Genomic DNA, 12,653 nt, shown 5'->3' on the forward strand with positions numbered 1-12,653 from the left:
CTTTTGTAGCTACATTATTATCTTTACTAGCACTCTTTGTTTTTCCATATGAAATCAAATTACTACCTGGGGTACTTTCTTTCAGCCAGAAGAACTTCCTTTAGTACTTCTTTGTAAGATAGGTCTGCTAACATTTAATTCTCTCAGTTTTTGTTTATGTAGGAATGTCTTTATTTTGTTCTCACTTTTGAAAAGATTGTTTTGCTGAATGTAAAATTCTTGGTTGACTTTTTTTCTTTCTGCTTATTTAATATTTCTTCCCCCTGCCTTCTGGCCTCCATTATTTATGATAAGAAGTCATCTGTCATTCATATTGAGGCTCCCTTGCACAGATTAACTCTCTTTTCTGGTGCTGCCTCAAGATTTTCGCTTTATACAATTTGATTATGATGTGTCTGCATGCAGATCTTTTTCATTTTATCCTTTAAACTCTTTTAGAGTTTGTTGACTTTCTTGGATGTGTAAATTAATATTTTTCAATAAATTTGGGAATTTTGGGGGGGATCCCTGGGTTTAGCGCCTGCCTTCAGCCCAAGGCGTGATCCTGGAGTCCCAGGATTGAGTTCTGCATTGGGCTCCTGCATGGAGCCTCCTTCTCCCTGTGCCTGTCTCTCTCTCTCTCTCTCTCTCTCTCATAAATAAATACAATCTTTTAAAAAAATGGAAGTTTTTAAACTATAATTTCCTTGAGTATTCTGCTCCATTCTCTTGTTCCTCTCTTTCTGGTTCTCTGATTATGCATATGTTGATGTGCTTAATGGTGTCCCATATTTATCAAAAACTTCATTTTTCTTCATTCTTCTTTCTGTTCTTCAGATGGCATAATATCTATTAATCATTCTTTAAATTCACCAATTCTTTAATCTCCCCATTCAAATCTACTTTGCAAGCTCTCTCAGGAATTTCTCATAATACTTGTACTTTTGACTTTAGTCTTTCTGCTTGGTTCTTTTGAAGAAGTTACACCTTTTATTGATATTCTTTATTGAATAAGACATTGTCACTAGAGCTTCTTTTACTCCTTTGAGAAGTTTCCTTTAGTTCTTTGAAAATAGTTATAGGGTTGTCTTAAAGTCTTTGTATGTTTAACATCTGGGCCCTCTCATAAGATATTTCTCCTGCCTACTTTTTTCCTGTGTATGGACCTACTCTCCTGTTGCTTCTAATATCTCAGTTTTTATTGAAAGTTGACATTTTAGGTAGTATATTATAGCAATTCATACATGGTTTCCCTTCATCCCCTACAGGGCTTCTCTATTTTGTTGTTTTTTTTCATTTATTTGTTTAGGGACTTGGCCAAACTATTTCAGTGAAGTCTGTTTACCTTGCAGTGTGAAACCTCAATGACAGTCTGCAGAGAGTACTTCCTTAAGCATATGCACAGTCACCCTGGGATGACAGTGGCTTTGGAGGGTTCTCTTTGACTGTCTCTTTCCCTGATCTTTATTGGTAAGCTATCTCATTTGATATCACACTCAGCTATTCGGTTCCACTCATTTCAAGCAGATTGCTCTATTTTTTCTTCCCAAGAATTGTCCAAGGCATAAATTGCTCCATAGTTAGATTCAATTATATTTGGGGAAGGCTAGTTTTTGAGACCAGTGTGAGGTTTTTTTTTTTTTTTTTTTTTTTTTCTGACCTGGGAAGGTTCTTAGCTGTCTCTTTTTACTTCTCTCTGGTAAAACTGGCTTAGGGTTTAGTTTGTTGCTTTTATGAAACTTCAATTCTCCTTTTAATCGCTTACCATCAAAATTCCCATTATTTTCAAGAGTGCCCTTAGGCTTGAACTTTCCTATACTCTGTTTTAAATAGAGTTAGTTCTTTTGGGGATAGTTTCAGGGCTCACTGTTGTCATGGGCTGCCTCTCCCATTAGGTAAAATCTCTGACCCACTGCTCCAGGTAATTTATTATGGCAGTATATTAGTTTCCTAGGGTTATCATAATGAAGTACCATAAACTGGAGAAACAAGAGAAATTCATTTACTCCCACTTCTGAACATCAGAAATCTGAAATCAAGTGTCATTAGAGCCTGTGAAGGTTCTAGAAAAGGAACTGTTCCAAACCTCTCTCCTAGCTTCTGGTTGTTCCTTGACTTGGTAGCATAATTCTAATCTTTATATACTATTCCTCTGTGTGCTTATGTGTCTGTCTCTTCATATGGCATTTTTTTTTATAAGGACACCAGTTATTTTGGATTAGGGGACACCTTAATGATCTCATCTTAGCTTGATTATGTGTGCAAAAACCCTATTTCCAAATAAGGCCACATTCATAGATATCAGAAGTTCAACATATCTTTTTGGGGAGATGTAAAACCCATACAGCAAGAGAACTTACAGAAAGAAGTCTGAAGGGATCAGTATCTTAGGGCGCAAAGCAACAAGAGAAAAGTAGAGAATAGACATGGTGGAGGAGAGTGGTTGATGCAAATGGAGACTAATCAGCCCAAACCCTAGACATACCAGCAGTAGAACCAGAAAATTAGAGTTCAAAGGTAATAATTTGGCTGTATGTGTTCAAAACTATATAGAATATAGGTTACTATAACCAATGCCCTCAAATTTCCCTTTTCCTGGCAGTGTTACTTCCCTAGTGGGACTAGATCATAGCCCATTGCCACAAGCCATTATAATCACTAAGCTAAAACTTATTTATTTATTTGTTTATTTTCCTTCTCCTAAACTCATGTTCAGCAAACTAATTATAATTTGCCTTTTTATACAGTGTTTCAATAAGAAAAGGATATGCTGACTACCTTATTAGAATGTTCTAGTCCAAGAAATTGTTCTTATTCCTAATATAAATTCACATTAGGTGTTGATCTATTTAAAATATTGATTCTTCTGAATGTGAAAAGTTGAAGATGATACTGGCTTTTTAATCAAATTTTTACTGTCAGAGGGGCTAACTAGTTTATCAAAATGATAACTCTGCCTCTTATTTACAATTATTATAATCATTAGTTATTGCATTGAGAACTTACTATGTGCAATGAAATATGAGGCTCATTCATTCAATTCTCATAATAATCCCCATTTTACATATAAGGAAACAAAACCAAAGAGAGAACAACTTCAGTGTCCCCCAGTTAGTAAGTTGTACAGCTGAGATTTGAGCTCTGGTCTTTATGGCACCAGCACTATATACTATTTCCTTTATAACACTCTGCCTTTCTGACTACTGATCTCATAGACCAAGGACCAAGGAATGTTCATGATAATTCCATTGAATAGGTCTCTAGTTAGCACCTAATTATATTTTATATTTTGATAGCCATTGTGAGGAACATAAAAGAATTTATCAAAAATAAGCCTTTGCTTCTGGAAGTTTGTAATCTAATTTTTAAAGGAATTAAATAAGAATGTAACATACATAATTAAGTCCCAGAATAACATTTTTGAGTTGTAGATGCTGCTAGAAATCAGAAAGCAATAAGGGCTTTATATAAATATGGATGACTTCATGGAGATTGAATAAGTTATACAGAGGGATGTTTCAGGCAAGAGATCTACCATTAGTGAACATTGTTGGGTGAGAATGAGTGTAACACATTTAGGGATAGAGAGAAGACAGTGTTGTATAGAAGAGAGGGGAAGTGGAATTAATGAAACTAGTGGCAATGAGTATTTAGGAAAGACCTCAGGCCTCAAGCTTCTGATTAATGTGTCTGAACTTGGTTTTTCGGGCATTGTGGAAATGTGGAAGAGTATTATACAATAGTGATTTTTAAAAAAGATTATTTGCTGAAAATAAGCCTGTCAAGGCTATGTGGAAAGCCAGAGGTCAAATATAGGGGTTCATTTCTTTGGTTCAGAGGAGCTAGCCAAGGGTTATCAGCATGCATTCCCTACCTGGGTCAGTGCTATAGACCTTTAGAGCAGCACTTGCTTCTACTTAGGAGTTGGAAATATTCTGATGCTGGCCACTTTCTGATCTGTGACACTACCCTGTAAAGCTATAATGGGAATGGTGGAGTTTACAGACGCATGTGTTCAAGGATTTCATTCCTCTTAAGCAAGCAGTTTAGTGAGTTTTGGTATGACCTTGTTGTGAAGAGCCAGGCTCTCTTTAGTATTGAAAGCATTTTGGAGGAAAGGTGCTATGCAAATTGGATTGATGCCATTTATGATTGCTTTGGTTTTATTCTAAGTGTCTGGAATGTCTGCTCAGAGATTACTAACTTGAGGGCTCAAAAGGCATGCCTAAAAGACCTTGACACAAGTGGTAGCTCTATCAACATCCAGTTGTGTAAAACAGAACAGGATTCTGTCACTATTAGGAGAGGTAATGCTATTTATGTCACATGAAAAGGTGGCCCAGGGGCAACTCCAGGTGGCTCAGCGGTTTAGCACTGCCTTCGGCCCAGGGTGTAAACCTGGAGACCCGGAATCGAGTCCCGCGTCAGGCTCCCTGCGTGGAGCCTGCTTCTCCCTCTGCCTGCGTCTCTGCCTCTCTCTCCTCTCTGTGTGTCTCTTATGAATAAATAAATAAAATCTTAAGAAAAAAAAAAAAGAAAAGGTGGCCCAAAGTTATCATTCATACAGCCTTGGTAAAATCATCACAACATGTGGTTTTCCTCAATTTCTAATGAAGTCTCCTTTGGTAACACTTAACAGCAAGGACTAAAGTTCAAATTCTTAAACTTGTATGCAATATCCTTTACAGTGCTTTTCTTTGTTTTTACTACTTACCTACAAGAATCCTTGCTCTGATCAAACAGCCCTACTCACTTGTTGCCTAAACTTTTTACTTTCCTACCATTTGGACATGGTTCCCCTCATCTAGAATATTTCCTCTACTTTTCCCCTTTTACCTCCTATCCTTCTATTTAAATGCTATATATCCTTTAAGAGGCAGCATAAATTCTGGTCCTCCTTGAGGACAGCTTCATAAAGATTATGGGCAGTCTACTGTTTATTCTTATGGTGGTGTTCTCAATATAGATTCCTTTTTACATGTTGATCCCAGGTTCCCCTGAAAATTTTGTATAAGTGTGTAAAGTTTATGATTATTATTAAGGTGCCTCGTCATGAGTGGCTGGTATAGTAGTGGGGGAGTAAAGCTAGGTTAGGCTGGCTGACCAAGAGTCACAAACTAAACTTTTATGATCTTTCCCCTGGTCATAGAAGAATGAGCTTCTCTGAGTAAACATAACTTTTCCACAAGTGCCTAGTCTTTCTGGAAAGCTGCAGGGAGCTAGCAATGTGTTCCTGTTTTACTGCTGGTATTATAGTTTCTGCCAGATAGTATAATCTGTCTATCACAACAACTGTGCCAGCATCATGATGACTTTTATAGTACCCTTCTTGGTGATCCAGACTTCTCTCAGCAGGAGTGGAAGATGCCCCCACTGTCACCAAGAATGATAAACATGAACAACATATGTTGAAATAATGCCAGTAAAAACTAGAAACTCTCATCAGTCATTAAATTCATCAGTGATGACCTAAATACATTTCAATTTTCTTTTATTTCCTTATGTTTTCTCCCTTCACACCCCTTTTTTTAGGTTTACCCAATACTTTTGGCTATAATGACTTAGAATTGCACTATGCACAAAAAGGTAGGATGCTGCCATCTTCATGAATACTTTGGGTGAAACAGGTTTGACATAGAAGTATCTTTCCATCTGATGTTGTAACTGGTTTATAGGAGATGCTGCTTTTTGAGATGAAAATTCTTAGTCTTTTCTCTATAACTTATATAGATAGTAAATCCAGTGTCTTAATGAATGAAATATAACTATCCAGGGACACCTGGGTGGCTCAGCGGTTTAGCACCTGCCTTCGGCCCAGGGCATGATCCTGGAGACCTGGGATCGAGTCCCACTTCGGGCTCCCTGCATGGAGCCTGCTTTTCCCTGTGCCTGTGTCTCTGCCTCTCTCCCTCTCTGTCTCTCATGAATAAATAAAAAAAATCTTAATTAAAAAGAAATATAACTATCTAGAAAACCTAAAAAGCCAAATGACTTACGGTGCCAACTTTACCAATTTAGAATAAGCTAAAATGTAGATATAAATTTTTTTTAATTTTTAAAAAATATTTGTTCTGTTTTATGACAGTATGCTATAAGGATGGTAGAAGCACATGCACATTCAACTCTAAATCACCAGAGAGGTTTGGTACTTAATTTTGGAAAAGACCCATTAAAGAATCACCACCAACTCATCATGTGCTATGAAACATCAGGCCTGGTAATAGGAAAACACTTGAAGAGGTTAGACTATACATAAATATTTGTAGCCTGCTGGGGTGTTTTCCCAATTGTAAAAATGTTAGAGAAAATATGAAGAAAATGTGCACCATTTACTTAGAGAAAGAATTCTTTATATTCTATGCCAATGTCTCTTTCTTCTTTTACTTCCTTACTTTTTTTTTTAGTACTAGGAATTAAAAATATTTGGTGCAGCTTTAGGTAGAATATGATCCAGTGACAAAATATAATTGTGAATTTGTCTAGCCTCTAATCTGTTTTAACTGTTTTCTTTACTTCTGTGCACAATTGGCTTCTGGGTAAAGAACCTCACTTGCTACCACCCACCTTCTTGATTGGTATTGACTAAATCATAATATGGATCCTCCTGAGGGATCTCCTGTTGAGTAAAGTTATTTCCTTTACTGGATCTTTCCCAGTATGGTGTCTGTAAAACATTCTGAATTTTTTGGTTGTTATCAAAACAGTCTCTTAAGCCCACGGTCTGGGTTCTGATTTGAATTGGAGAGTTGCAGTTTCATAAGGATCAAATGAATGTGCATTTCTGGAAGAAAGGAACATTTTTTGTGGTCATGGCAAATGCACCGGACATCACCAGTTTTAGACTTAGGGGCATCTGAGAAGAATGTGATATTTTTCCATATTTTAGTTTCTCGCTTTTTGAAGCCAGGTTCCTTGAGTCAGTGGCATGTTCTTATATTATAATGATTTTTTTGCTTAGTGGTACTGTAGATATACTTGGTCATACTTCAGCCCCCAATATTTGGGAGTTCCCTGAATTAAATGTGTATAATGAATTTGGCCTATGTAGTTGTTGAAAATGAGAAATTGGTTGCAGATGTATACAGTCTCTGCTCAGATTCAGGCACTACTCTCAAAGTTAAGATGAGGAAAAGGGGAGGATATACATAAAGACAATTCACCAAGAATGAGACTGCATCTTTTTTTCTGTGTTTGGTTTAATAAATCTCAGGATTTTCTTGAAAAGAATAAATAGAAATTGTGGGGAAAAGCATGGATGATTTAGTGGTGGAATAAGGAGAAAGGAATAAAGATAAATAAAGATATAGATTAATTTGGTGGTGGATCAGGAAACTTTGGTAGAAGATATACATTTCTAAGAACCTCTTTTTATATTATTTATTTTGAAATAATTTCAAACTGGGAGAAAAATTACCATAATACAAAAGAAAACACAACCCTACCATGTTCCCTCACACAGGTTCTCCAAATGTTAACATTCTCCACATTTGTTCCCTCTCTCTTTCTCTTTAATCCTCTGGTGTGTATTTTTCAAAAAACAATACCACTCTCCTACATAACTAAATACCAATATACAAAGAAATCAATAGTCATACAACACTGTTTCCCAATCCACAGGCTCTATTTGGATTGCACCAACTGTACTATTGTACCTCTTATTCCTTTCTGGTCTAGCATCCAATTCAGATCATGAGCTATATTTAGTTGTTATATCTCTTTAGGTGCTTCAACCCATAATGATTCCTTATTGTTTCCCTTGTTTTTATGATCTTGATTTTTTTTTGTATTATGTTATAGCAGCCCAAACAGATGAAGACAAGAACAAATACATGTAAAAAGGCTTATTACAAGGAATTGACTCATGTGGTTATGAAGGCTGAGAAGTCAGCAATCTGGATATCCAGAGAGCTAGTGGTATATATAGTTCCCGTTGGAGTCTAAAGGCGTGAGAACTAGGAGAGCTAATAAGGTCCAGTCTGAGTTCAAAGTCCTGATAACCAGAAGAGCCAATAGTATAAATTCTAGTCTAAGTCCAAATCCCAAGTTCTACAACTTGGACAAAGCCAAAACCCATTAGGGAGAGCAGTCTGTTTTACTCATTCTGCTGATTGAAATGTTCATTTTATCTAGAAACATCGTTACAGACACACCCAGAATAATGTTTAACCAAATATCTGAGCAAACTGTGGCCAGTCAAATTGACACATAAAGTTAATCATCATAAGTCCAACCCTTGTCAACTTGGAACTCATGCCCATCTCCTTAAGCCATACTGAATCTCCAAACAAAGACAAGAACAAGGTCAAAAATCCCACCTAACATAGTATACCTGTCCAGCATACAACCAAAACCACATTAACCCCTTTCTCAGAAGAGGAGTTAGAATCCTTGAGTGATATTCACTCTTCTCCTTAATAACTAATAACTTAACAAAGTATTACTATACAAGGTTAATAATACTTAGTAGATATGATACAAACTTAATAAATCTTAAAGGCAAAAGGGAGGAAAAGAAAGATTTTTTATACAAGCATATTCATAACAAAATAAGGAGAAAAAAACTCATGGCAATTACAGTCCTCATTTCTGTAACTGCTTACATGGTCATGGTTGATATTTATAATTAACTTCTTCCACTACCCAGCCTATAACCTTTGCCATCAGCAAGCACCTCAACTAGTTATGGTTAGTTACCAGTGGCGTAACTCCTGAAGAGTCTGGGTCATTAGTCAGTCAGTCTTGCCTGGATTGGGTTGTTGCAGTTTTCTATTGACCTTACTCACAGGTAACAGTAATACTAAGAAATGCCCAAAGGGGTCTTGAATATTCCAGACATACTCTTCCTTACTTCCGTTGTGGAGTAACAGGCCAATTTTTCTTTGGTAGTCAGGATCAGTCACCCCAAACAGCACAGTAACTGCCTATTCTTTTTTCTTTTTAAAGATTTATTTATTCATGAGAGACAGAGAGAGAGAGAGAGAGAGAGACAGAGACAGAGACAGAGACACAGGCAGAGGGAGAAGCAGGCTCCGTGCAGGGAGCCCAATATGGACTCAATCCTGGATCCCGGGATCATGCCCCAAGTCAAAGGCAGACGCTCAGCCACTGAGCCACTCAGGCAAACCCCATAACTGCCTATTCTTTGCCTGTTTATTCACAATGAGAAAACCCAAAGGCACTAGATGACAGTCTTAACTTTCAGTTCAATGAAATCATTGTTGTGTCCCCTTGTAGAAGCATCTCTCCCCTTGGAACTAAGATTTCTAGGCAGCAGAGCATAATATCATAGGAAGAGGAACCAAAAATTTTACTAGTTGGTAGGTCACTTGAAGTGATAGAAGTGCCACGGCCACTTCCACCCCTTGGCTCCTGGACTCATATACTGGATGATGACTCAGAGCATATATAGCCTTCTGGAGAACCTTGCTTCAGCCCTGCAAGGTATTCCACCTAACTGGTGGGTTTTTTTTTTTTAAGATTTTATTTATTTAAAAAAAAAAAAAAAAAGATTTTATTTATTTATTCATGAGAGACACAGAGAGAGAGAGAGAGGGAGACAGAGACACAGGCAGAGGGAGAAGCAGGCTCCATGCAGGGAGCCTGACATGGAGCTTGATCCCAGGTCTCCAGGATCAGGCCCTGGGCTGAAGGCAGCGCTAAACCACTGAGCCACCTGGGCTGCCCCCCTAACTGGTGTTGTAACTGAGTCTTTAAAAAGCCATTTCACCATTCTATCAAAATAGCTGCTTCAGGGTAGTGAGAAAGATGGTAAAACCAGTGAATTCCATGAACATTGGACCATTTCTACACTTCTTTTGCTTTGAAGTGAGTTCTTTAATCAGATGCATGTTATGTGGAATACCATGATGGTAGAAAAAGCTGTAAATCCATGGATGGTAGTTTTGGCAGAATCATGCATCCAGGGAAGGCAAATCCATATCCAAAGTGTCAATCTAAGTAAAATAAAATGATCCCCTTTTCATCATGGAAGTGGTCCAGTGCAATCAATCTGCCACCTGGTAGTTGGCTGATTACCCTGACCACTCGTGAACAAAGTGGCCATGGTGGCTGGGATGAAGGTTATATATGGGTTTAGGAACATGGATTTGCACATATCAAGGTCAATCTGGCCACTGCCAGAGTTCAGTGACCAATCTGCAGGCATCAACAACTAACACTGGGTTCTGGATATGGTGCTATTCTCCAGGGTGATCATGAGCCTATAGGGAGAAAAAAAAAGCATTTGTATATAAGCTAAAAGGAGATATATTAAGTTGTTCAAACATGAAACTACATCTGATACAACAACTGCAATTGGATACACTTAGGATAATCCACAGTCATTCTCCAAGATCCATCGTTCTTCTATACAGACCAAATAAGTGAATTGAATAACGATGTGGTGGGAATCATTGCCTCTACATCTTTCAAGGTCTTGATGGTGGCATTAATTTATGTAATCCCTCTGTGGATGTGGTATTGCTTTTGTTTGCCTAACAGTTTTAGAGACTTCCCTTGGCCTTTCCCACAATAATAGTCCTAACTCCACAGGTCAGGGAATTAATGTGGGGATCCTGCTAGTGGCTAAGTATGTCTATTCTAACTCTGTATTCTGGAACTGGAGAATTAACCACAGTATGGGTTTGGGGACCCACAGGGCATACTGTGAGATAGACCTGAGGTAATACTACATTGATCATTTGATCTCCATAGGACTCTATGCTGACTGGTAGACTACAATGACATTTAGGTCTCCTGGAGTTCATGTCAACTCAGAGCGAGTGTCCAGTAGTCCCAGAAAGCTTTGATTATTTACTTTTCCCCAGTGAGTTACCCTGATAAAAAGATGTAAGTCTCTTTGGGGAGAGGTAGGAGAAATATTGGCAGTATAAATTTTTGTCAGGCTTCCCCATCATTCAGGGTTTGGGTTGGTGAACTGGCTCAAGTTTGGGAACTGATTGAGAGAATGTCGCTCTGTTTTTATGTTTAAACTTTTGTTCACTTGACCTAGAATTTTTCTGCTTATACAAATCAAGTAGAATTTAGTAGTTTCTAGATATGTTCCACTTTTAGGAACACCACAATCAAATACTCAATGCCATAGCTGCATATAAGTCAGACTATTCTAATAGCTGCTTTGATTCTGTAGCCCATTACTGTAACCATGCCAACCTTGCTTTGGTGATTGGGTGCCTCCACTTGACCCCTGCCTCTCTGAAACCCAATTTCTCTCATTACATTTAGATTTCTCAATTCAGTGACTTTAGTTCCCACTGTAAGGTCTGACCTTTAGAGAAGAACTATCATAGAGTTCTTCAAGGATGCCAGGATTCTCCTTACCAATTTATTTCTCACAGTAATGGTGAAAGTCCTGCCGCTTAAACCCTCCCAGTGTGAGTGAATAGATATTAAATTACAAATTTACTCTAACGTTCCAATCTTTCTAAGCCTTTGAATCCCTTTCCATTAAACCAGGGCAGGTCTGGCATTTCTAATTTGTTCACTATAGACTACCTTTTTTAAGTCCATGTTTCAGCCAACCAAACAGTGAGAGCCCTTCCTGACTCCAAGCTGCAGCATTAAATGCAGAATCTCTGCTTAGTGAGATTTTATTAATAAATTTAGCCTGATCCAAATTTATGTTCCTTGCAACATTATCCCACACCCTCAATATTGTTTTACACACATATTCTACAGATTTCTGTCTGTATAAATTAGGAAACTTAAGGAGTCCTTTTGGAATATAGTATATACTTCCTCATGAGTTATACTTCATACCTCACCTTTAGTGGCCTACTGCAACGAGTCTAGTTATAGATTTAAAAAAAAAACAAAGAGGCTTTATGGGAATGGGTCATGAAGAGAATCAGCATTGCCTTGCATGGCAGCTACATTAGAGGAAGCCATTACAGTTTTCTTAGACAATGCAGGAATAATCCCCTTAAAACAGGGTGAGGGTGGAGTGGGTGGAGAGGCTGCTGCTACCACTAGTAGTGGGGAAGCTACTGCTACTGGAGTGGGGAGGCCATTTCTCCTGAGTGTGGTGAGGCTGTTTTCATTGGGAGTAAGGGGTTAGAAAGGCTGCTTTCACTGCCAAAGAAGACTCATCAGAATTTAGGGACTCAATGTCCCTAGCATCATCAGTCTTTTCACATACCTTTATTCCAATTTACAGGATCCCATTCTTTCCTCATCAGTGTCCCCACTTTAACAGTAAACACCGTGTGAGAGTGGGTGTTCAAATTGTAGTGTAATTCAACCAGATGCAGGATGAGATTGTGTGTTTAATTTTCAGCAATCTCAGTCCTGCAACTATAGGGTATAGGGATCTCTTTTCAGGGTACCCATGGAAGCTTTCAGATTTTTATGCTTAAGCTGAGAATTTGAATCCCTGAGACCATCCTTTTCTTTCAATACTTTGTCCAGCTAATTGAGAGCAAACAGCAATCTCAATATGTTTCTTAGTTTTCCAGAAATGTTCAAAAGTATCATATGCACAGTTTCCTAGCCCCTTGCTTCTTATAAATGGTTGATTAGGAGTATCCAATAGTATCATGGACTATTGGTATAATTTAAACCTCTGGAAATAGAGTCATTAGTGTCCCTAAATTTAATCAGGTTACAGATGCAATTCTGGAAAGCCTAGAACCAATCCAGAAAAATCATCCTTAAAA

Source organism: Canis lupus, chromosome 4 (assembly GCF_048164855.1).
Source record: "Canis lupus baileyi chromosome 4, mCanLup2.hap1, whole genome shotgun sequence".
NCBI lineage: Eukaryota > Metazoa > Chordata > Mammalia > Carnivora > Canidae > Canis > Canis lupus.